The sequence below is a fragment of the Cupressus sempervirens genome, chromosome 5 (genome assembly GCF_028749045.1).
Source record: "Cupressus sempervirens isolate cs-2001-9-10 chromosome 5, ASM2874904v1, whole genome shotgun sequence".
NCBI lineage: Eukaryota > Viridiplantae > Streptophyta > Pinopsida > Cupressales > Cupressaceae > Cupressus > Cupressus sempervirens.
In genome coordinates, this window is record NC_143122.1 from 678849187 (window position 1) to 678871573 (window position 22387).

Below are 22387 nucleotides of genomic sequence, written 5' to 3' on the forward strand. Positions count from 1 at the left end.
CATTTCTTGGGATTGAGTTGAAGACTAAATTTTTCCATATGATCTAGGATTGGCCCCAAGTCTTTGAGATGAGCATGTATTTGCATAATTTTAGCTAATGTATCTTCAAAATAATAATGCATATTCCTTCTCTTTAAGTAGGTAATTTCTCCTCCTTCTTCAAAATTATTCTAAAAAATCTTCACAACTTAAGACACACTCAAACAAGAGAAATGACCTCCTCCCATGATCCACAAATTTAATGTTTCTATTTCAATTAGTTTATTGATACCTTCTATAAATCAATAAACACAAGAAAGGCCTGGAATCTTTTTATATTTAGTCATATCTAAATGCATTCGTGTTGATGTAATATCCTTCAACCCTCTCTTAGGTAGCCTTGCAAACTTGGGTAATTACTATAGAATGAAATCCCTTCTTGTTAAAATGAAATAAATGGACATAAATATAGATGTTATCACTTATACCACTCATAAAGGGTTTTAAAAATGAGAATGAATTGAGGTAGCACTTAGGGTTTTCCATGAAATGAGGCACCTTCATTGTATTCCAAATAATGATACATACAACACTTAATTAATGTGATTTTAAAAATAGGTAGAGTAGATAGGGCTCTTATTTTATTTTGTTGAGATGATACAAGAAAGTATTTCTCCTAATATTATTTTGTGCAGTGATCTAATTAATGGTTTATGCAAGGTGGGAAGGGAAGATGAAGATTTTAGGTTAGTAGATAAAATGAAACATAGTTACTATTTCCAAATCTTCCCTATCTTGATGGTTTCAATGAAATACACCATCCATGCTTCTAGATGATGTACTACAAGAGGTCACTATCTCTTCTTAGAAGAGCTATGGAATAGTTGATTTCATTGATCATGTAGCCTTGAACCATATCGATATTTCCATACTTCTCCTCTCCAAAGGTGATCTAATAATCAAGTACTTTTTTTATACCAACTCCTTTACCTTAGACTCATTCTCATTCTACTGCCTATCTACCATGTCATAAGTTATTTGAAAATATTGTGCTAATCTTGGAAGATGGAAGACCCTCTCAATAATCCTAGAATGAATGTCTAAGATAATTTCCCTAGTCACGCTCTTCACTACTTTCTCTTCTAATACATTATAATGTGCCAATGTCATAATCAATTTAGATGATTAAACTAGCACTAGGTGGGAAGCTACATTTAGCAATCCACTTCTAAGAAAAGTTGACACCTTGGATGACCTCTTCTTAGGTTTGTTACATAATATCAAAAAGGTGTTCCAATCAATATGCCCCATCTTGTTGTCTCAAATCTCCAAATGTTTTTCCCTAAATCATGATTTCTTTGGTGCTCTTTGATATTTGAATGATACTAGTTTTGGTGTTATCTTTTATAATAAGTAGGAGATAATTTCCACAGCAAGTCAAATTGTGATATTGCTATCAGTATTTAATTGTGGAAATTATTGAATGTCTAAGATAATTTCCCCAGTCACACTCTTCACTACTTTCTCTTCTAATACATAATAATGTGCCAAGGTCATAATTAGTTTAGATGATTAAACTGGCACTAGGTGGGAAGCTACATTTACCAATCCACTTCTAAGAAAAGTTGACACCTTGGATGACCTCTCCTTAGGTTTATTACACAATATCAAAAAGGTGTTCCAATTGATATGCCCCATCTTGTTGTCTCAAATCCCCAAATTCTTTTCCCTAAATCATGATTTCTTTGGTGCTCTTTGATATTTGAATGCTACTAGTTTTGGTGTTATCTTTTTTGATAAGTAGGAGATAATTTCCATAGCAAGTCAAATTGTGATATTTATATCAAGAATTAAATCTTGATAGCAATATCATAGTTATTTTTTCTGCCATGGATGATGGAAATGCCACCATTATATCTGCATAGAAGAGAGATATCAGTAATTCTATTGAATGAAACTAAAGAAAACTTTAAATTGTAACTTGGAATAACCAAAGACTAGACCAAAAGTAAAGTAAAATGAAAAAAAAACCCTAAAAAGTGTAGGAAATCTGCACATGCACACCTAGCACACCTATGCATAGCCTTTACTCCATCTCTCCTTAACTTATTCCAAATTTTGAAACTGAACTTCTAGCTCGGCAACTAGATCAATAATTCCTGCAATATGTGAAAAATGTGTATCTTGGCAATAGATAAATCCTATTGAAATTCTTTAGAATAATTGAGGGGGGGGGGGGTGGGGGGTGGGGTGGGGTGGGGTGGGGGCAGTGGGTGGTGGTGGTGTGGTTGAATTAGTTAACCAAGGTCTAGATGTGCTATTAAAATTTTTCATAGCTTAGAAAACCCATAAAACATTTTCATCATCCATGCATCCATAAGATTATGCAATCACTTAAACTTGTAGGTTACTCTCAAGTCAATTTTTTGAAATGTAAACATGGAACATAACAAATTCAATAACACACTTGACACAATGATTTACTTGGAAACCCAATTTGGGAAAAACCACTAGCAATATGCTACTCTTTCTCACTCTTCTGAAGTGATGGTCCATGAAAGGCCAACCTTGTTAAGGGTTACAATACACACTGTTAAATGTGACCTTGTTAGAGGACTTTAGACCATTCACTTGGTTAAACAATTTATAAATGGCTATAATTTCAACCTTAATTGAAATGATTTACCCTAGACTGATACAATTACTAGAGAGTAATAGTAAGGCTTGATCTGATAACAAATTACAACTCTATTTGTAGATTACAGATCTTTTTTTTAGTCCTCCATTCTACTTAGCTTTCACACATTTAAGATCTGATAGCTTTTTCACCCTTCAAACATCCATACCCTTAAGCCTTCTTTCTTTTCTTGCTAATGAAAACTCTTCTTTTAGGTCACTAAATGAAGCAATACCCTAGACTCCTTATCTTCCTTAGGTTCTTGCACATAACAACCTTTGCTTCTGACCAACCATCTCTATAAATAGAGAATTAAAATATTTCACCATTTATTCTCCATCATCCAATTTAGGGTTAGTATAGATTAGTTAGGATTCAATGAATCTACCCCTTATTTCATTTCATTCCCTTCTAGAAACTTCCCCTTTAATCCTCTTTGAATTTTCTTCAAAATTGTATACCATCAATTCTATTCCACCAGGTCATTAATTTTATCTTCCCCATGGTTCACATAATCCAAGAAATCAAATTTGACAACTCAGATCCATCAAATTCATGAACTTTTTGATAATGCTGATACTCAAAATTAACTAGATTCTAATACTTGACATATACTAAATTTCTCAACATCCACTGTAAAATCACTCAGCATGAACTAAAGTTTATTGGTGCTTGATATCAACTAAACTTTACTCAACATCAATTGTTTCACTTAGCTTACACTAAAATAGACTTTTTCTCAACTCCAACTTATTTTTTGTTTGGATTGCACTAACTTTTCTTGGCACCTACTGTACAAATTATCAAGCTTGGCAAATTAAATTTGTTTAACTTATTCTTCTAAACTTAATCAGTGCAACCAACCTTTGCAACCTTAAGTAGATTAGCAATACACTATAATACCACTGTCTTAGCTGATTCTTGTACTCATTTTCTATTTCATAAATCAACCTTTCTCTAAGTGCTATTGTTACCTCATTTGATCAAATCATTTTCATCAATCAAACAAATGATAGTACTTAAATCATATAAGCAGTTGTCTTACTAGAAGATGACATATTTTACATCAGTGAAAAAACAATGATTGAAACACATTTATCATACTTGTATCAATCTACTTTCAACAATCTACCTCTTTGGCATTGATGGAAAACTAAGCTAATCAACCAAACTAACTAGGCTTGAATAATCAGACCAAAAAAAAACCAAAAAAAAACCAAAAAAGAAAATAATTCCTTTTATTTAAATCTCTCCCTCTATCAACAATTTTCATCTTCTGAATAGGTTAAAAAAAATTGTTCTATTCTGATCAATAGATGATAAACTCATCTGTATGACTCCCTCTAGATCACTTCTTATATCTCCCTCTACATTATCTCCCTATTACTAGGTAGATGTAAAAAATAGATACACTCTCTCAGTAGTGATAATTTTTCCCTTATACTGTGTGTTAGGATTTCTCCCTCTTCGTTTAGTTCCTTTATGAGCTATCAACAATCTTTGTCTCCCTCATAGGATTTCTCCCACTTAGGACTTCATCATTCTTAAGATTTCTTCTATTCTTATATTTTTGTTCAATTTCTTTAATATCTGCCTCTTTTACAACAATTCCAAAGATTTTTTATCTTAGGTATGTAGATATGAACATTTTCAATTTCTCCCTTTGTCACCTTGCTTTTGACTGATTTGTAGTTCTAGCTCTATGATTACCTTAGGAAGCTCCTAAAGTAAGTTCCACTGCATCAATATGTAACATAAGTCAATCAAAGTTTTTGATGTAGGGCCCTCCTCTTATTTATCATATAGCCTTTGGTAGGGGTATCACCCCTAGTTTACCTCTTAGATATGCATGAGCATCCTTGGGTAATGCTCTTGTGAAGATATCAACAATTTTCTCTTTTGTGTTAACATATTCCATCTTTACCTCTTTATCTTGAACTAATTCCCTCAAGTAATGATACTTTATTCTAATGTGCTTAGTTTTTGTGTGTATCACATGATTCTTTGATATATTTATAACACTTGTATTACCACAATAAAGTCTCACTAGTTAAGTGATCTCTTCCTTCATACCTTTGAGTAACTTTTTGATCCATACAATGTTTGTGCAATTTACTACAATAACAACATATTAAGCTTCAACATTAGATTTTGAAATGCAATTTTGTTTCTTTCTAGTCTATATAACTAGCCTCTTGCTAAGAAAAATTCTTCTCCACTGGTGCTCTTTTTGTCATTAATATTTCCAGCCCAATCAACATTAGTATAGGCTCTTAATTCAAATATCTCATTTTTCTTGTAGCATAGACCATACTCTTCTATCTATTTCTAATATCTCATTATTCTATGTATATCCATCAAATGATTCTCCCTGGAATCAGAAGAGAATGTTGCAAATATCCCTATAGATAATTCTATATTAGGTATGCTATGTACTACATATTTTAATTCATCAATCATAGACCTATATAATGTTTGATTCACCTTATTTGAATCATCATTCTTTGACAATTTATGTCCTATTTCCATTGGTGTACTTACTAGCTTGGAATCCTCCAATCCAAAAAAATTCAGTATTTCCTCAACATACTTTAATTGAGAAATGTATATACCATACTTCATTTGATGTACTTGCAAACCCACAAAGAACTTGATCTCTCCAAACATAGGCATCTCAAATTCTTCCTTCATTTGATTTGCAAAAGCTTTACATAAAGCATCTTGACCTCCAAATATGATATCATCAACAAAAACTTAAGATAACAAAATATCTTCAAGTACAAATTATTGTTATCATTAGTCCTCTCAAATCCAATCTTCACAAGATAACTATGAAGCCTCTCATACCATGCTCTTGGTGCTTGCTTCAAGCCATATAAAACTTTGTGTAATCTATATACCATGTTTTTGTTACTAGCATCAAAAAATCCTTCAAGTTGTTCTATATAAACTTCTTCTTCTAATACACCATTTAGACATGCAAATTTAACATCCATTTGATAAACTTTAAAACCTTTGTATGCAGACTAAGAAATCAAAGTTCTTACTCCTTCCAATCTAGCAATAGGGGCAAATATTTCTCCATAGTCAATCCCTTCTTCTTGTGCATATCCTTTACAAACTAATATTTTCTTGTTCCTTGTGATTTCACCATTTTCATCTAACTTGTTTCTATATACCCACTTGGTGCCATTCCAATTTTTATCTTCTAGTCTAGGAACTAGAGTTCATGTTTTATTTTTCTCAATTTGTTCAATCTCTTCTTCCATGGCTTTACTCCAGTCCACATCTTCTAAGGCATCTTTCATTGTTTTCAATTCTTGCGTTCTTAGAAAGCATGTATCATTTCTCACCTTGTTCCTTTTTATCAGTCTAGCATCTTTATCTCCAATGATTTATGCAGCAAGATGATGTCTCTTGACATATTTAGACAATCCTGGTTTAGCTTTGGCTTCTTCTTCATTTGGTCTCTCAACTTCTGAATCACTCTGTACATCTTTGTCAGGTAGTTCACCAAATATTTCATGTACACTAATTTCAAAATTAGAATGTTCCTCCACTTCAATCTATAACTTGGCACCTAAATGTAACTCAACATTCATAGCATGTGACTCAATAGTCATAGAAACTTGCTATTGGTTTGCAATTTGATTTACATCTTCTTCAATAGGCATACCTTCATAAAATTATACAAATGATTTGTATTATTCTAGTTCCTTCATAGGTTTAGCCTCATATACTTTTGTATATTCATCAAATTTCACATTTTCACTTTTTGTAACTTTTTTAGTGTTAGTATTTAAACACTTATAAGCTTTACTTCTAGTGTAATAACCTAGAAATATACCTTCTTCACTTTTTCCATCTAGTTTATCATTTCTAAAATCTTTGAGAATATAACACTTTCTTCTAAATACCTTAAAATATTTTATAGTAGGTGAGTATCCATATCATAGTTCAAAAGGTGTTGAATGAGTATCTTTCTTGAATTGTACATGGTTCAAGTATAGAAAGTTGTACTTACAACTTCTCTGTGAGGCCTCGCCTCGACCCATCCTAGCCTCGATGATACTCTATTTTATTTATTTATTTATGGCTCGATATGTCAGAGCATTATTTGTGGCACTGAACATTATTTTGCTGATTATGATGTATGATGCTTTATTTCAGATATTTGATTTCTATAGTTTAATGTTTTATAACGTATATAAAATGAATGAATGCAAACTAACACTTTGAATCTCTAATTTTAATGAGTAGAATGAGATGAATGAATAGGTTATAGAAGAATGGATGTTTTAAATTTCATGAAAATTGTGGATGCGTATTTTTATATATATATACATGTGCTTCTCGAATTACTGACGTGTGCAATGAGTGTGCAGGAAATTTAGCCGGGAAATCCAATGGGAAGACAAAAGCTGAACCCCATGTTTATTTTGTGCTATATTCTTTTTTTTACCTAGTCCATCTTTAAGGTGTATTTTCTTTTGGTAGTTTGTTCCCCCTAGTTTTATTGTCTATATTATATCCTTAAGTCTTAAAAAAAACTTCAAAATTAAGTACCCTAGGGGTAAGGGTTTGGGTTGGGAGTGTTTTCCACTCCCCAAGTCTCCTTGGTTGACCTTTATGGTCACTCAAACACTCCATCTTTGCTTGAATTCGAAAATTGGTTGTCACTTCATAGATTGGTGACCTTGACTCCACCAAGGGGTTTACCTTAAGCCTAGTTAAGTAGATTCTTATTTAGAGGCACTTTGGAAGGAGTAGAGGGTTGTTACCCAATCTCTAGTTTTAGAGAGCAAGCTTGAAGATTGAAGGGAGGAGAAAGGAAAGAAGCTCTTCTCAAAAACTTCCATTGTTGCCATAACACTTGTGGAGGTAGGAATTCCTCTCTCATGGGCTTAGCTTTCTTTTTTGTTTTGATCATGTGTGAATCTTGTTTATAGTATTGTGAAGGTTCTTGTCTTTATATGTTTGTGTGTATTGGGAGGATATTGGAGGGAATTTTATCTTGTTTTGGATTTCATTTCTTGCTTTGTTGAGACCTTGTTCTTTGGGTTTTCATGGGGATTGTGATGGCATTACTCACCCTTGGATAGGGAAGAAGTGGCCATGTATGGGGGTAGGGCTTTAGTTGGACCTCATTGGTGAGAGTCTCCTTTCATGGTGAGAGGAGGGAAAAAGGGTAGGGTGTATGGGCCCCTACTTGTCATCACCTTCCTTATTGATGTTGTGAAACCATGTGTATGAAGAGAAAATGAATACCCTTGTGATTGGAGCCCCGAAAGGGCCTTATAATAGAATGGAAATTCTTAAAATTGAAGCCCCGAAAGGGCTATGTAATGGAATGGTGATTGACTTCTCCCATTGGGAAAATCCACCTCCCCCCCTATTTTGATTCCATGTATGGATCTATTGTGCGAACCGGGTTTGGGTTGTATGTTTGAATTGTTCTTGTTGTGAGTACCCACCTTGATTCAGTTTTGTCTTCCCCATTATCCTTTATTGTAATTTGAAGTTATTTGGAAGATAGCACATGTTGGAAGTTTGTAGAGATTTATTTGAGTTGTAAAATGATGTAAAATGGATTGGAAACTTGAAAGTATTGGGCAATGACCTCGGGTTTTCTTACTGGTTCTTTCCCGAGTGGAGCCTTTGAACCAGGGTGAATAATAAAAAAAAAAAAAAGATTATGAGAATTTCCTTGCATTGCTCTCATGTTTCTTGGAAATTTGCGTAATGTATGTTAAATGGTCTTCTCATTGTGTGAAACTTGTTATAGCCAATTCAACCACCTTTTTGTTCATGCATATTATTGTGATGGAAGTATTAAAAAAAAAAAAAAATGGGAAAGGATATGTAAGAGAGAATTGTTGGTTGTGTGAGACTATATTATTTACTCTCAAGTCTTGGAATGTATTGAAGAGAGAAAGGAAATATGTATTGAGTTATCTTGTATCTTGTATGATGTATTGAGAGTGTTGAATGTTAATCTTGAATATGAAGGAATTATGTTAGGAAAGGATGAGTTCAAATAGACATTAGAATGGTATGGAGAAAATATATGCATATGAATTTATAGAGAATTTAAAAATCCATTGTGATCTTTCTATTTTCCATTCCCATAGAGTAATTAGTTGCATCATGTATAAAATTGGATTCATATATAGTTGTTGCATTTGTATGTGAAAGAAAATAGAATTGCATTGATCCAACAACAAAGGAAGAGAAACTAAAGTAAGTTTATAAAAAAATGTGTTATAAGCAAATCATTTGATTAAATTATGGTTGTGTTCAAGATGTAATATGGCAATGTATAGACTCACCAATCTATTGACACCCATGTCTCAAGATCAATGGAGAAATTTGATTAAGACTTAAACTCCATCAAAAAAAATTAGAGGCCTGTAGATGCTCAAACTTGCTGGAAAATGTATGGGCAAAAAAAAAAAGGGAGACCCCTCTATTACAGTCAATAAATTATAGAAAATCACCCTCTTACTATAAGTATTAAAAGGGTGGGCGACCTACCTTATTTAAGGCAACCCAACAACAAAAAAAAAATTATAAAAAAAAAATTTCTTTTGAATTTTCGGGCAGAGCCTGCGGCTCGTACCCGGCGGCCCCTGTACCATATGCGTGGTTGACCCCACGCATACACATGCATGAGGACCACACATTTAAATGCGTGGGATCCCCACGCATGTGTATGCGTGAGGCCCACGCATATATTGCGTGGGATTCCCCACGCATATATATGCGTGGGGCAGCGCGTTTTAAATTTTTTATTTATTTATTTATTTATTTATTTTTTTTTATTTTTTAATTTTTTTTTAGTTAGAATTAAAATTTCGTTTAATATAGTTTAGTTTAAATTAGTTGTTAGTAGTTTTTTTTATATATTTAATTATTAGTTTAATTTATAATGTGTATTAATGAAGTTCATTAACAACTTATAAATTTAATAATACTTACTTAACGAATTTAATAATTAATGAATATTATTAATTAAAGAATCTTTCTAAAATATTTTTATCTGTTTATTTATTAATTGTTAATTTGTAACGTTAATTATTAAATTATGTGAATGCAATATAGTTATTATTTAATGTAATTAAGGATAACTTAATTAAGTTTAATTATTCGATTAGCAGTTCTTAATGAGAAGTTTATTTTCGGGATTAGTAAAATGTAGTTTAAATTTATAAGTCTGAAACATTAGAATTATATAGTTTAAAATTGATCTATGTCAATTGTAGGGTCATGCAATCCAGATTAACTCATAAAATGAATGATAATTTTAGTTTTACTCCTTGTCGAAGTTGATGACAAATTCATATGCAAAATTGAAATAAATTGTATTTAAGGAATTTACTAAAGTTCTTAGAGTGTAAATCTTTTAAAGGGATTTGTTAAATCTATTAATTAATTGGGTCTTCTAATTAAATAAGATTAGTTGTTAACTGGATCGTTCGAATTTGTTAAGAGTTTGTATAACCGCCTTCTTGGCTTCATTGTTTCATGTGATCTTAACCGTGTCAACTTAGTGCACTTAAGTTTAAATAAATAAATAGAGAACTCCAAAAAAAATAAAAAATAAATAAAAAAAAAATAAAAATAAAATAAAATTTGGTGTGTTTTTGGCCATAATTTTTGGGCATGACATTTTGGTATCAGAGCCTAGTTTCAACACTAGGAACCTAAACCACTATGCTTCTAAAATTAATTAAAAACTTTCATTGTGTAGGATGCCTCCTGTTACACGGAACAACCACCGAGGTAGAGGTCGTAGGGCGAGAGGTAGTGGAGTCAGACAGGAGGATGGACCACCACCTCCACCACCACCACCACCACCTCAGAACCCGAATCAGGACATTTTGGATGCCCTTCAGACACTGATTGGTGTAGTTCAGCAGAGACTACCCCCACCTGTAGCACAGCCAGTTCAGCAGATTCCCGAAAGGGAAGCACAGGATCCTGGTGGTAGAGAGAGGAGTAGGAGTCCCCCACCGAGGCAGGATGAGGGGCAAGGTGAGCACGAGGGGGAATCCATTCATCAGAGAGTACCACCACCCGAGAGACCTCCTAGACACATAGGAGATGACATCAGAGAGCTGATACGTCTTGGACCCCCACTTTTTGCCGGTTCCACAGAGGGGACAGTGGCAGAGGCTTGGTTGCAGAGCCTCCAGCGGTGTTTTGGATTACGTCCCTATGGGAGTAATCTGAAGGCACGTGTTGCAGTCCATCAGTTGAGAGGAGATGCCTCCAATTGGTGGCATCAGGAGGAGACGATCGAAGGGATGAGCATGGATACCCTCACATGGGAGACTTTTTTGGAGAGATTCAGAGAGAGATTCCTGTCTGAGCATTTCAGGCAGAAGCAGATAGAGGAGTTTCATTCTCTTCATCAGAGAGGTCTCACTGTAGCTCAGTATGAGAGCAGGTTTCTCGAGCTCCTTCCATATGTCGAGTACATGAAGGACGAGAAACAGCGTGTGCATAGATTTATCATGGGCCTAAATTTCTCTCTTCAGGGTCCAGTGCATATGGCTTTTCCTACTACTTTCAGACAGGTAGTTGAGATGGCCTTGGTTGCAGAGGATACTCGGAGTAGACAGGAGTCACGAGATCGGTCTTAGAACCGAAACCCTACCCAGCAGAAACCCCCTTGGAAGGGGAATCAGAACTACTCAGCAGGGTCTTCTAAGGGCCAACAGTCTCAGCAACAGAAACCTCAGCAGCAACACCACCAAAAACCCTCACAGGGTTATCAGGGCTCCAAGCCCAAGCAGTGGTACTCACAGGGTCCGAAGCAGGATCAGAAAGTACAGGCCCCACAGTCTCAGCCAGCGAAGTCTCAGCAGTCTTCTAGGGGTGGTTTCAGTGGGTCTAGCAGGTCAGGAGGGCCACAGCAGACTGGTTCACAGGGTGCACGACCTTATGCACGGGGACCATGCTACACTTGTGGTGGCATGGGTCACATAGCTAGAGAGTGTCCACAGGGACAATCATCCAGTGGTCAGGGAGGGGCATTTTCAGAGCCGACAGTTGGTGATGTAGGCAGATCACACAGAGTATTCGCAGCGGTTGACAACCGCCAGGCCGAGCATCAGGCTACAGTTATTGAGGCTGCAGGTATCATACAGGGTAGCATGGTTATAGTTTTATTTGATTCAGGAGCTACTGACTCCTTTATATCTCCTTTTGTTGTGGAGTGTTGCAGGCTAGTGGCAGTTAGACAGGATGTCGGTTGGGAGGTAGAGTTAGCCTCAGGAGCTAGAGTGTCAGTTAGTTCCATGGTGCATAGTTGCCCGATTCAGATGGGAGCCACATTCACGGTGTCTGATCTACGCATTACCCCACTAGGTTCTTATGATGTTGTTCTTGGCATAGATTGGCTTTATTCCCACAGCGCCAAGATGGATTGTCGACAGAAGATAGTGGAATGTGTGGATGATGATGGTATTAGTAGAGTGATTCTTGGGGTTAAGAGACCCATATCCCTTCGTATGATATCCGCTATGCAGCTTAGACGGTGCATGCGAAAGGGGTGTCAGCTGTTTGCAATCACCATTAGTGACAGAGAGGAAGACTCAGAAGGGGAACCATCCCTTGATGACTTTCCTATATTGCAGGAGTTTGCAGATGTTTTTCCTTTAGAGCTCCCTGGTAGACCCCCACCTAGGGCAGTAGACTTTCATATTGATCTTGTGCCAGGCACGGAACCAGTATCGAGAGCACCATACAGGATGACTACACATGAGCTTAGTGAACTAAAGGTTCAGTTGGAGGAACTCCTAGAGAAGGGGCATATTCGACCTAGTGTGTCACCTTGGGGTGCACCAGTGATCTTCGTTAAGAAGAAGGATGGATCACTTAGGTTATGCATTGATTATCGGCAATTGAACAAAGTAACCATCAAGAACCGATATCCCCTTCCCAGAATTGATGACCTATTTGATCAGTTGCAGGGTGCTCGTGTATTTTCAAAGATTGATCTTAAGTCAGGTTACCACCAGTTGAGGATTGTGGGAAGTGATATCCCTAAGACCGCTTTTCGTACTAGGTATGGACACTATGAGTTCACTATGGTGCCATTCGGTCTCACAAATGCTCCAGCTGTATTCATGAGCCTCATGAATGGAGTATTTCGTACCTTCTTGGATAAGTTTGTCGTTGTGTTCCTGGATGACATCCTGATATATTCTCATGATGAGGAGGAGCACGAAGAACACCTGAGACAGGTATTGCAGAAGTTGAGAGAGAATCAGTTGTTTGGTAGCTTATCGAAGTGTGCATTCTTCAGATCTGAGATCCATTATTTGGGCCATATCATATTTGGCGATGGTATCTCAGTAGACCCATTGAAGATTAGAGCCATCATGGATTAGCCTGCACCTACTAGTGTCACTAAGGTGAGGAGCTTTATGGGATTAGCAGGCTATTATCGACGCTTCATTGTAGGATTTTCTAGATTGGCACACCCCATTACATCGCTGCAGAGGAAGGGAAAGAAGTTTGAATGGACAGAGAAGTGCGCGAGAGCTTTTCTAGAGCTCAAGAGGGCTCTCACGAGTGCACCTATTCCTGCAGTACCAGACCCATTGGCGAACTTTGTGGTGTGCACTGATGCATCTTTGGATGGCATTGGGGCAGTGCTTATGCAGGATGGTCGACCTATTTCCTTCGAGTCTAGGAAGTTGAAGACTCATGAACTCAACTACCCTACTCACGACCTAGAGCTTGCAGCTGTGGTTCATGCATTAGTGAAGTGGCGACACTTCCTACTAGGTCACAGATTTGAACTTCACTCCGATCATCAGAGCTTGCAGTACCTATTCACACAGCCAAACCTGAATGCTAGACAGAGAAGGTGGATGGAGTTCCTTTGCGAGTACGATTTTGATGTACATTACATCAAGGGAAAGGAGAATGTAGTTGCAGATGCCTTAAGTAGAAGGCGCCATGAGCTCTCATCTATGACTACGGGAACCGATTTGAGAGAGCAGATTTTACAGCACTTGCCAGCAGATGAGCTTTATACAGAGGTTAGTCAGGTTGTGCATTCTCAGAGACCCTTGGAGGGGAAGTATTCAGAGTATTCCTTGGAGTCTGATGGACTCTTGAGTCATAGAGGACGTGTGTATGTACCTTCCATCAGGGGGTTGCGCGAGCTCATCATACTTGAGGCTCACAGAGCACCTTATGCGGCACACCCTGGTGTTAAGAAGTTGCATGCAGATTTGAGGCAGTTGTACCATTGGCCAGGCATGAGAGCACAGATTGCTGACATAGTGGTGAGATGCCTCGAGTGTCAGAGGGTGAAGGCAGAACATCGTCATCCCGGTGGGCTCCTTCAGCCTCATGAGATTCCAGAGTGGAAGTGGGATGTTATATCGATGGACTTTATTGTTGGTCTTCCTTTGTCTTCTCATCATCATGATGCCATTTTGGTGACAGTTGACACATTGACCAAAGTTGCTCATTTCTCACCTGTGCGTACTACGTACACAGCACGGGACATAGCTCAAGTGTTTTTGCGAGACATTGTCAGACTTCATGGCATTCCCCGTAAGATTATCTCTGATAGGGACTCACTGTTCACCTCATCTTTTTGGAGAGAGTTGCAGTCAGCGTTGGGCACCAGGCTCAATTTTAGTACAACATACCACCCTCAGACTGATGGGCAGACTGAGCGAGTGAATCAAGTGTTGGAGGACATGTTGCGTATGTACGTGATGGATCATCAGGTCAAGTGGGAGGAATACCTCCACCTAGTTGAGTTTGCCTATAACAATGGGCACCATTCCTCCATAGGTATGCCGCCTTATGAGGCCTTGTATGGGAGACCTTGCAGGATGCCTTTGAGTTGGGACAGGATCGAGGATCGAGTTTCTATTGGACCTCAGTTAGTTAGAGATATGGAGCAGCAGGTGATTCTGATTAGGCAGCGCCTGAAAGAGGCACAGGATCGACAGAAGAAGTATGCTGATGCGAATAGGATGGATCGAGAGTATCAGGTTGGGGATAGAGTTTTCTTGAGGGTGCGGCCACACAAGAGTCCGATTCGATTCAAAAAGGGCTCTAAGTTGGCACCCCATTTCGTTGGGCCATTCGAGATCTTAGAGAGGATAGGACCAGTTGCCTACCGTCTAGCTTTGCCACCTAGCCTGTCACGCATCCACGATGTGTTTCACATTTTAGTACTTAGAAGATATATCTATGATGAGTCTCATATTATAGATTGGGATGCTTTGCAGGTGGAGTCGGACGGCCAGTTAGCACTGGAGCCCATCCGTATTATTGCCCGACGGACCCTCGCACTTCGAGGTCGAGAGCTGGACCAGGTTAGGGTCCAGTGGGATTGCTACGATGAGGTCACGGCCACATGGGAGGATACGACGCAGATGCGATCTCAGTACCCATACCTTTTTGATGAACTCCAGGAGGAAGTTCATGCCTAGTGGGGGAGGATGTGAGGCCTCGCCTCGACCCATCCTAGCCTCGATGATACTCTATTTTTTTAATTTATTTATGGCTCGATATGTCAGAGCATTATTTGTGGCACTGAACATTATTTTGCTGATTATGATGTATGATGCTTTATTTCAGATATTTGATTTCTATAGTTTAATGTTTTATAACGTATATAAAATGAATGAATGCAAACTAACACTTTGAATCTCTAATTTTAATGAGTAGAATGAGATGAATGAATAGGTTATAGAAGAATGGACGTTTTAAATTTCATGAAAATTGTGGATGCGTATTTTTATATATATATACATGTGCTTCTCGAATTACTGACGTGTGCAATGAGTGTGCAGGAAATTTAGCCGGGAAATCCAATGGGAAGACAAAAGCTGAACCCCATGTTTATTTTGTGCTATATTCTTTTTTTTACCTAGTCCATCTTTAAGGTGTATTTTCTTTTGGTAGTTTGTTCCCCCTAGTTTTATTGTCTATATTATATCCTTAAGTCTTAAAAAAAACTTCAAAATTAAGTACCCTAGGGGTAAGGGTTTGGGTTGGGAGTGTTTTCCACTCCCCAAGTCTCCTTGGTTGACCTTTATGGTCACTCAAACACTCCATCTTTGCTTGAATTCGAAAATTGGTTGTCACTTCATAGATTGGTGACCTTGACTCCACCAAGGGGTTTACCTTAAGCCTAGTTAAGTAGATTCTTATTTAGAGGCACTTTGGAAGGAGTAGAGGGTTGTTACCCAATCTCTAGTTTTAGAGAGCAAGCTTGAAGATTGAAGGGAGGAGAAAGGAAAGAAGCTCTTCTCAAAAACTTCCATTGTTGCCATAACACTTGTGGAGGTAGGAATTCCTCTCTCATGGGCTTAGCTTTCTTTTTTGTTTTGATCATGTGTGAATCTTGTTTATAGTATTGTGAAGGTTCTTGTCTTTATATGTTTGTGTGTATTGGGAGGATATTGGAGGGAATTTTATCTTGTTTTGGATTTCATTTCTTGCTTTGTTGAGACCTTGTTCTTTGGGTTTTCATGGGGATTGTGATGACATTACTCACCCTTGGATAGGGAAGAAGTGGCCATGTATGGGGGTAGGGCTTTAGTTGGACCTCATTGGTGAGAGTCTCCTTTCATGGTGAGAGGAGGGAAAAAGGGTAGGGTGTATGGGCCCCTACTTGTCATCACCTTCCTTATTGATGTTGTGAAACCATGTGTATGAAGAGAAAATGAATACCCTTGTGATTGGAGCCCCGAAAGGGCCTTATAATAGAATGGAAATTCTTAAAATTGAAGCCCCGAAAGGGCTATGTAATGGAATGGTGATTGACTTCTCCCATTGGGAAAATCCACCTCCCCCCCTATTTTGATTCCATGTATGGATCTATTGTGCAAACCGGGTTTGGGTTGTATGTTTGAATTGTTCTTGTTGTGAGTACCCACCTTGATTCAGTTTTGTCTTCCCCATTATCCTTTATTGTAATTTGAAGTTATTTGGAAGATAGCACATGTTGGAAGTTTGTAGAGATTTATTTGAGATGTAAAATGATGTAAAATGGATTGGAAACTTGAAAGTATTGGGCAATGACCTCGGGTTTTCTTACTGGTTCTTTCCCGAGTGGAGCCTTTGAACCAGGGTGAATAATAAAAACAAAAAAAAGATTATGAGAATTTCCTTGCATTGCTCTCATGTTTCTTGGAAATTTGCGTAATGTATGTTAAATGGTCTTCTCATTGTGTGAAACTTGTTATAGCCAATTCAACCACCTTTTTGTTCATGCATATTATTGTGATGGAAGTATTAAAAAAAAAAAAAAATGGGAAAGGATATGTAAGAGAGAATTGTTGGTTGTGTGAGACTATATTATTTACTCTCAAGTCTTGGAATGTATTGAAGAGAGAAAGGAAATATGTATTGAGTTATCTTGTATCTTGTATGATGTATTGAGAGTGTTGAATGTTAATCTTGAATATGAAGGAATTATGTTAGGAAAGGATGAGTTCAAATAGACATTAGAATGGTATGGAGAAAATATATGCATATGAATTTATAGAGAATTTAAAAATCCATTGTGATCTTTCTATTTTCCATTCCCATAGAGTAATTAGTTGCATCATGTATAAAATTGGATTCATATATAGTTGTTGCATTTATATGTGAAAGAAAATAGAATTGCATTGATCCAACAACAAAGGAAGAGAAACTAAAGTAAGTTTATAAAAAAATGTGTTATAAGCAAATCATTTGATTAAATTATGGTTGTGTTCAAGATGTAATATGGCAATGTATAGACTCACCAATCTATTGACACCCATGTCTCAAGATCAATGGAGAAATTTGATTAAGACTTAAACTCCATCAAAAAAAATTAGAGGCCTGTAGGTGCTCAAACTTGCTGGAAAATGTATGGGCAAAAAAAAAAAGGGAGACCCCTCTATTACAGTCAATAAATTATAGAAAATCACCCTCTTACTATAAGTATTAAAAGGGTGGGCGACCTACCTTATTTAAGGCAACCCAACAACAAAAAAAAAATTATTAAAAAAAAATTTCTTTTGAATTTTCGGGCAGAGCCTGCGGCTCGTACCCGGCGGCCCCTGTACCATATGCGTGGTTGACCCCACGCATACACATGCGTGAGGACCACGCATTTAAATGCGTGGGATCCCCACGCATGTGTATGCGTGAGGCCCACGCATATATTGCGTGGGATTCCCCACGCATATATATGCGTGGGGCAGCGCGTTTTAAATTTTTTATTTATTTATTTATTTATTTATTTTTATTTATTTTTAAATTTTTTTTTAGTTAGAATTAAAATTTCTTTTAATATAGTTTAGTTAAAATTAGTTGTTAGTAGTTTTTTTTATATATTTAATTATTAGTTTAATTTATAATGTGTATTAATGAAGTTCATTAACAACTTATAAATTTAATAATACTTACTTAACGAATTTAATAATTAATGAATATTATTAATTAAAGAATCTTTCTAAAATATTTTTATCTGTTTATTTATTAATTGTTAATTTGTAACGTTAATTATTAAATTATGTGAATGCAATATAGTTATTATTTAATGTAATTAAGGATAACTTAATTAAGTTTAATTATTCGATTAGCAGTTCTTAATGAGAAGTTTATTTTCGGGATTAGTAAAATGTAGTTTAAATTTATAAGTCTGAAACATTAGAATTATATAGTTTAAAATTGATCTATGTCAATTGTAGGGTCATGCAATCCAGATTAACTCATAAAATGAATGATAATTTTAGTTTTACTCCTTGTCGAAGTTGATGACAAATTCATATGCAAAATTGAAATAAATTGTGTTTAAGGAATTTACTAAAGTTCTTAGAGTGTAAATCTTTTAAAGGGATTTGTTAAATCTATTAATTAATTGGGTCTTCTAATTAAATAAGATTAGTTGTTAACTGGATCGTTCGAATTTGTTAAGAGTTCGTATAACCGCCTTCTTGGCTTCATTGTTTCATGTGATCTTAACCGTGTCAACTTAGTGCACTTAAGTTTAAATAAATAAATAGAGAACTCCAAAAAAAAAAAAAAAAAAAAAAAAAAAAAAAAAAAAAAAAAAAATTGGTGTGGTTTTGGCCATAATTTTTGGGCATGACATTCTCTCTAGTATTTCAAAGCAACATTTTTCTCCATCATGAGTTTCCTAGCACACTCCATTACATACTTGTTCCTCCTGTCAATAATACCATTTTGTGGAGGGGTTCTAGGAGTAGATGTTTGTCTTTTGGTTTCCTTGTCATTATAGAACATCTCAAACTCATTCACTAGTAAATTTGGACTCAATTTTTGATAAATTTTAGTCAAAATTTTGACCCAGTTCGTCAAAATATTGACCAAGTAGTTCGTCATTATTTTCTTGTTGAAATTTTGACCAACTTGCAGGTTGGTTAAAATTTTGACGAATACATTTGTTGAAAAGTTTTTTCATTTATGGTTGAAATTTTGACCAAATAGTGGTCAAAAATTTTCAAGGAATGGTCAAAATTTTGACCAATTCTTGGTAGAAAAATTTTAGAATTAGGTCAAATTTCCACCAATGTTTGGTCAAAAACTTTCAAGAATTGGTCAAAATTTTAACCAATTCTAGCCCATCCCATGATTAGGATGCCATGGTCACAACCAAAAGTTTGGTCAAAATTTTGACCAACAGGTGGTGGAAAACCATGAGGAGATGGTCAAAATTTTGACCAAACTAATTTTTTTAAATATATATATATAGTAGGTGAATCTTCCATTGAATGTCTACCCATGGAATCTCTCTTAGATCACCTTCTTAGACTAGCACAATTTTGGAGGAGGCTTGGCAGTGGTTGCCATTCTATAGTGCATCTGTTCAACAGTTTTGAAGTTGATCTAATGGGGAGCCCTCATCTAGAATTAGCGGCTACTTGGCACTCTAGAAATTTTTTATGAACCTATCATGGCTAATGGGAGATTATATAGCAAAAGCTCCCAATGACCCTACTATAGAATCAATGCTAGTGTTCAAGAAAGACATATTTTTCAGATTTTGAATATTGGAATTAGCATCCTTTCTATTGGAGGGCAGTGAAGCATCTTGATTGCTATGAAACGGTTCCCCAAAGTTTTCTCTATGCAACTTCATTAACATAATTTTTAGAATGGTTTGATAGTGATTATTGTTGTGGTTTCTTGGAAAGTGATCTAAAGGGTGTGTCATCATCTAACTATTGTGCTACTTATCACAAACGATGAGGAATCCATTTCTAAGAATGAAAAAAAGGATGAATATAGTACTAGGTTCCAAATGAAATCAATGACATTAGATCTATAAGAGAAAAATGAAGCAACACCCCATTTGCTATGCATGGTTCCCTAATGATTCTTTTCTTTCTTACTCCATTGGAACACATTTGGGAGTGTGGTTTGACAGCGTTTGTTCTTCCAGTGTGTCATTGTGATGATATGGAAAGTGATGCTAAGAGAAAAGCTTGCATCTAGCACTTGGGATGATTATGCAAGTGAGTAGGAGACCTTCTATTGTGCAAGCCTAGTCAAATAGAGTAGAGCTATTGGGACTATCACCAACCACAAACTAATTGTTAAGATTAGAATCTAAATCCACAAACCATTAGGGGCATCGAGTTTGATATTCCCAGGGAGGCCCTTCAAAGAATCAACCACCATGAGGATGCACATAAAGATCTTCCATGCGAACAAGGTTTCAACATAAATGGAATCATTGTTGTGTGCAATCATAGCATGCTACATTTGATAGTGGGATCTAGCCTAGTACTATCTAGATGTTGGTATTTAGGTCTTTGGATTCATCTTCAGGGTTGAAAAAATAGTTCCTGGAGTAGCATTATATAATAAATTGGATTCCAATGTCCATGCACATAGAGGATTTGGAAGATTCATACTTGTGTTGGGTATCCTTTAGGTTTGTTAAGAGATTAGGACCTTCCAAAGCATACATCTGGACATAAAGAAATGAGAGATGAGTCATAGGTTATATATTTTTATCTTTTAAATCAAGAGTAGCATAAATATTGTACTTTCAAACTTTGTGTCCTTATGTGTGGAAATAAACAAAAGTGAAAGTAGTAATTGAATGAAACTTTATTGTGCTATTGTTGTTGTTGACAAGTTGGTGGTGTGTATATCTCCCTTTTCTTGAAAGATCCAAAATTTCCATCGAGAAATCCTAAAAGATTCTTGGAAGGGCTATTAGATCAATACATTTATGTAGTTTCTACAACTCATTATGCAAAAGAAATGCAGCCTACTAATCTATAACTTCCTTCATTTCTTTTGACAACTCTTGTATCATTGTTAAGAGTTCACCCTACTCTATCAAATCATGTCAAATTTCTTGGGTATGTTCTGAAGCTAGTTGCAGCCATGGCATATGAAGGAAGAAGATAAAAATTGTCATCAAATGATGTAGGAAATGTAAATCAATCTCAATCTGGCGAGTTCTAGGAACCTAAAGAGGGAAAAGGAACCTTATGCGTACAAACACTATAGAAGCAGGTCCATCTTAGTTGCTTATGAGTACTCCATCATCTTGTTGCAAGAACCACCTATGCTAAAGCTATGGTGACTACAAACACATGCACTCCTCTGGTAAGATGTATAATTTCTATTAAGTCTTTTAATTTTTGACAATACTAGCACATATTGCACCATATATTGTCATCTCAACAAGCATGTTTTTCCCACATGTGAACTACACAAAATTATGTTCTTACTTACATGAATTGCTTAATCATTAAATTATGCTAGAGAAAATAAATAATGCAATTCTTATATATGCTTTCTTATATAATGAATCCAAGGAGAAATTTGGCTAGGATATAATTCTAAAACTTCAAATATTGATGTAACAATAAAAGCTAAATACAAACTATTCAACTAAAATAGCGGAAACAAAATTCAACTTGCAATAATGTGCAAATCTAAGGGGAACACTTTCCTCATAGCTTTTGATGAGTGAAAACAAGCTATAACATTTTTTTCCATTAAGGAAATCCTTCATGATGCTATTAGCTTTTCCTATCAATCTACAATGATAGATGCCATTTGGTTGGTATAGCTGGGAGGAGGATTGTCTTAATATTGACAACTTTTTATACATGGAGATGAGAGTAGTTAAATCTTTTCAAGTTAAATAGTAATGGCATAATACCATATAGGATCTTGTGATCATTTTAGATAGCACGTTGGTTCTAAAAAAAAATAATTAATTCATTATGTTCCATTTCTTTAAAATATCAATAAAAGTGTGCCTATCTAGTGAAGTTGTAATGTTCCACTTTACTCTTGCTTACATATTCTTTCTTTATATTACCATTTCTATTTACAATCAAAGCTTTCTCTATGAGAATATGGTTTTGATATAGTTAATGATTCACTTGAAATAAACCTATTTTTTGGATAATGAATTTAATTGGAAGATATTTGTGACATTGAAAGATATTTGTCTTATATAGAAGTATCACAAGATTTTAAAGCTTCAACAATTATGGCTTTTCCATCTTTTACTTCATTATTTTAGGGATGTTGAATATAAATATTAAAACTACATGTTTCTTTGCATGTGAATCTGTTTGTAGGATTTTCCACTTCTAGTGAATGCAATAGGATGTAAAGGAGAGAGCATATTGACACTTGAAACTCTAAAATGTGTAGTTGTAGCTAGAAATCAAGCTTGAGATGCACTTATTTATCAAGGACTAAAGTAACTACTTC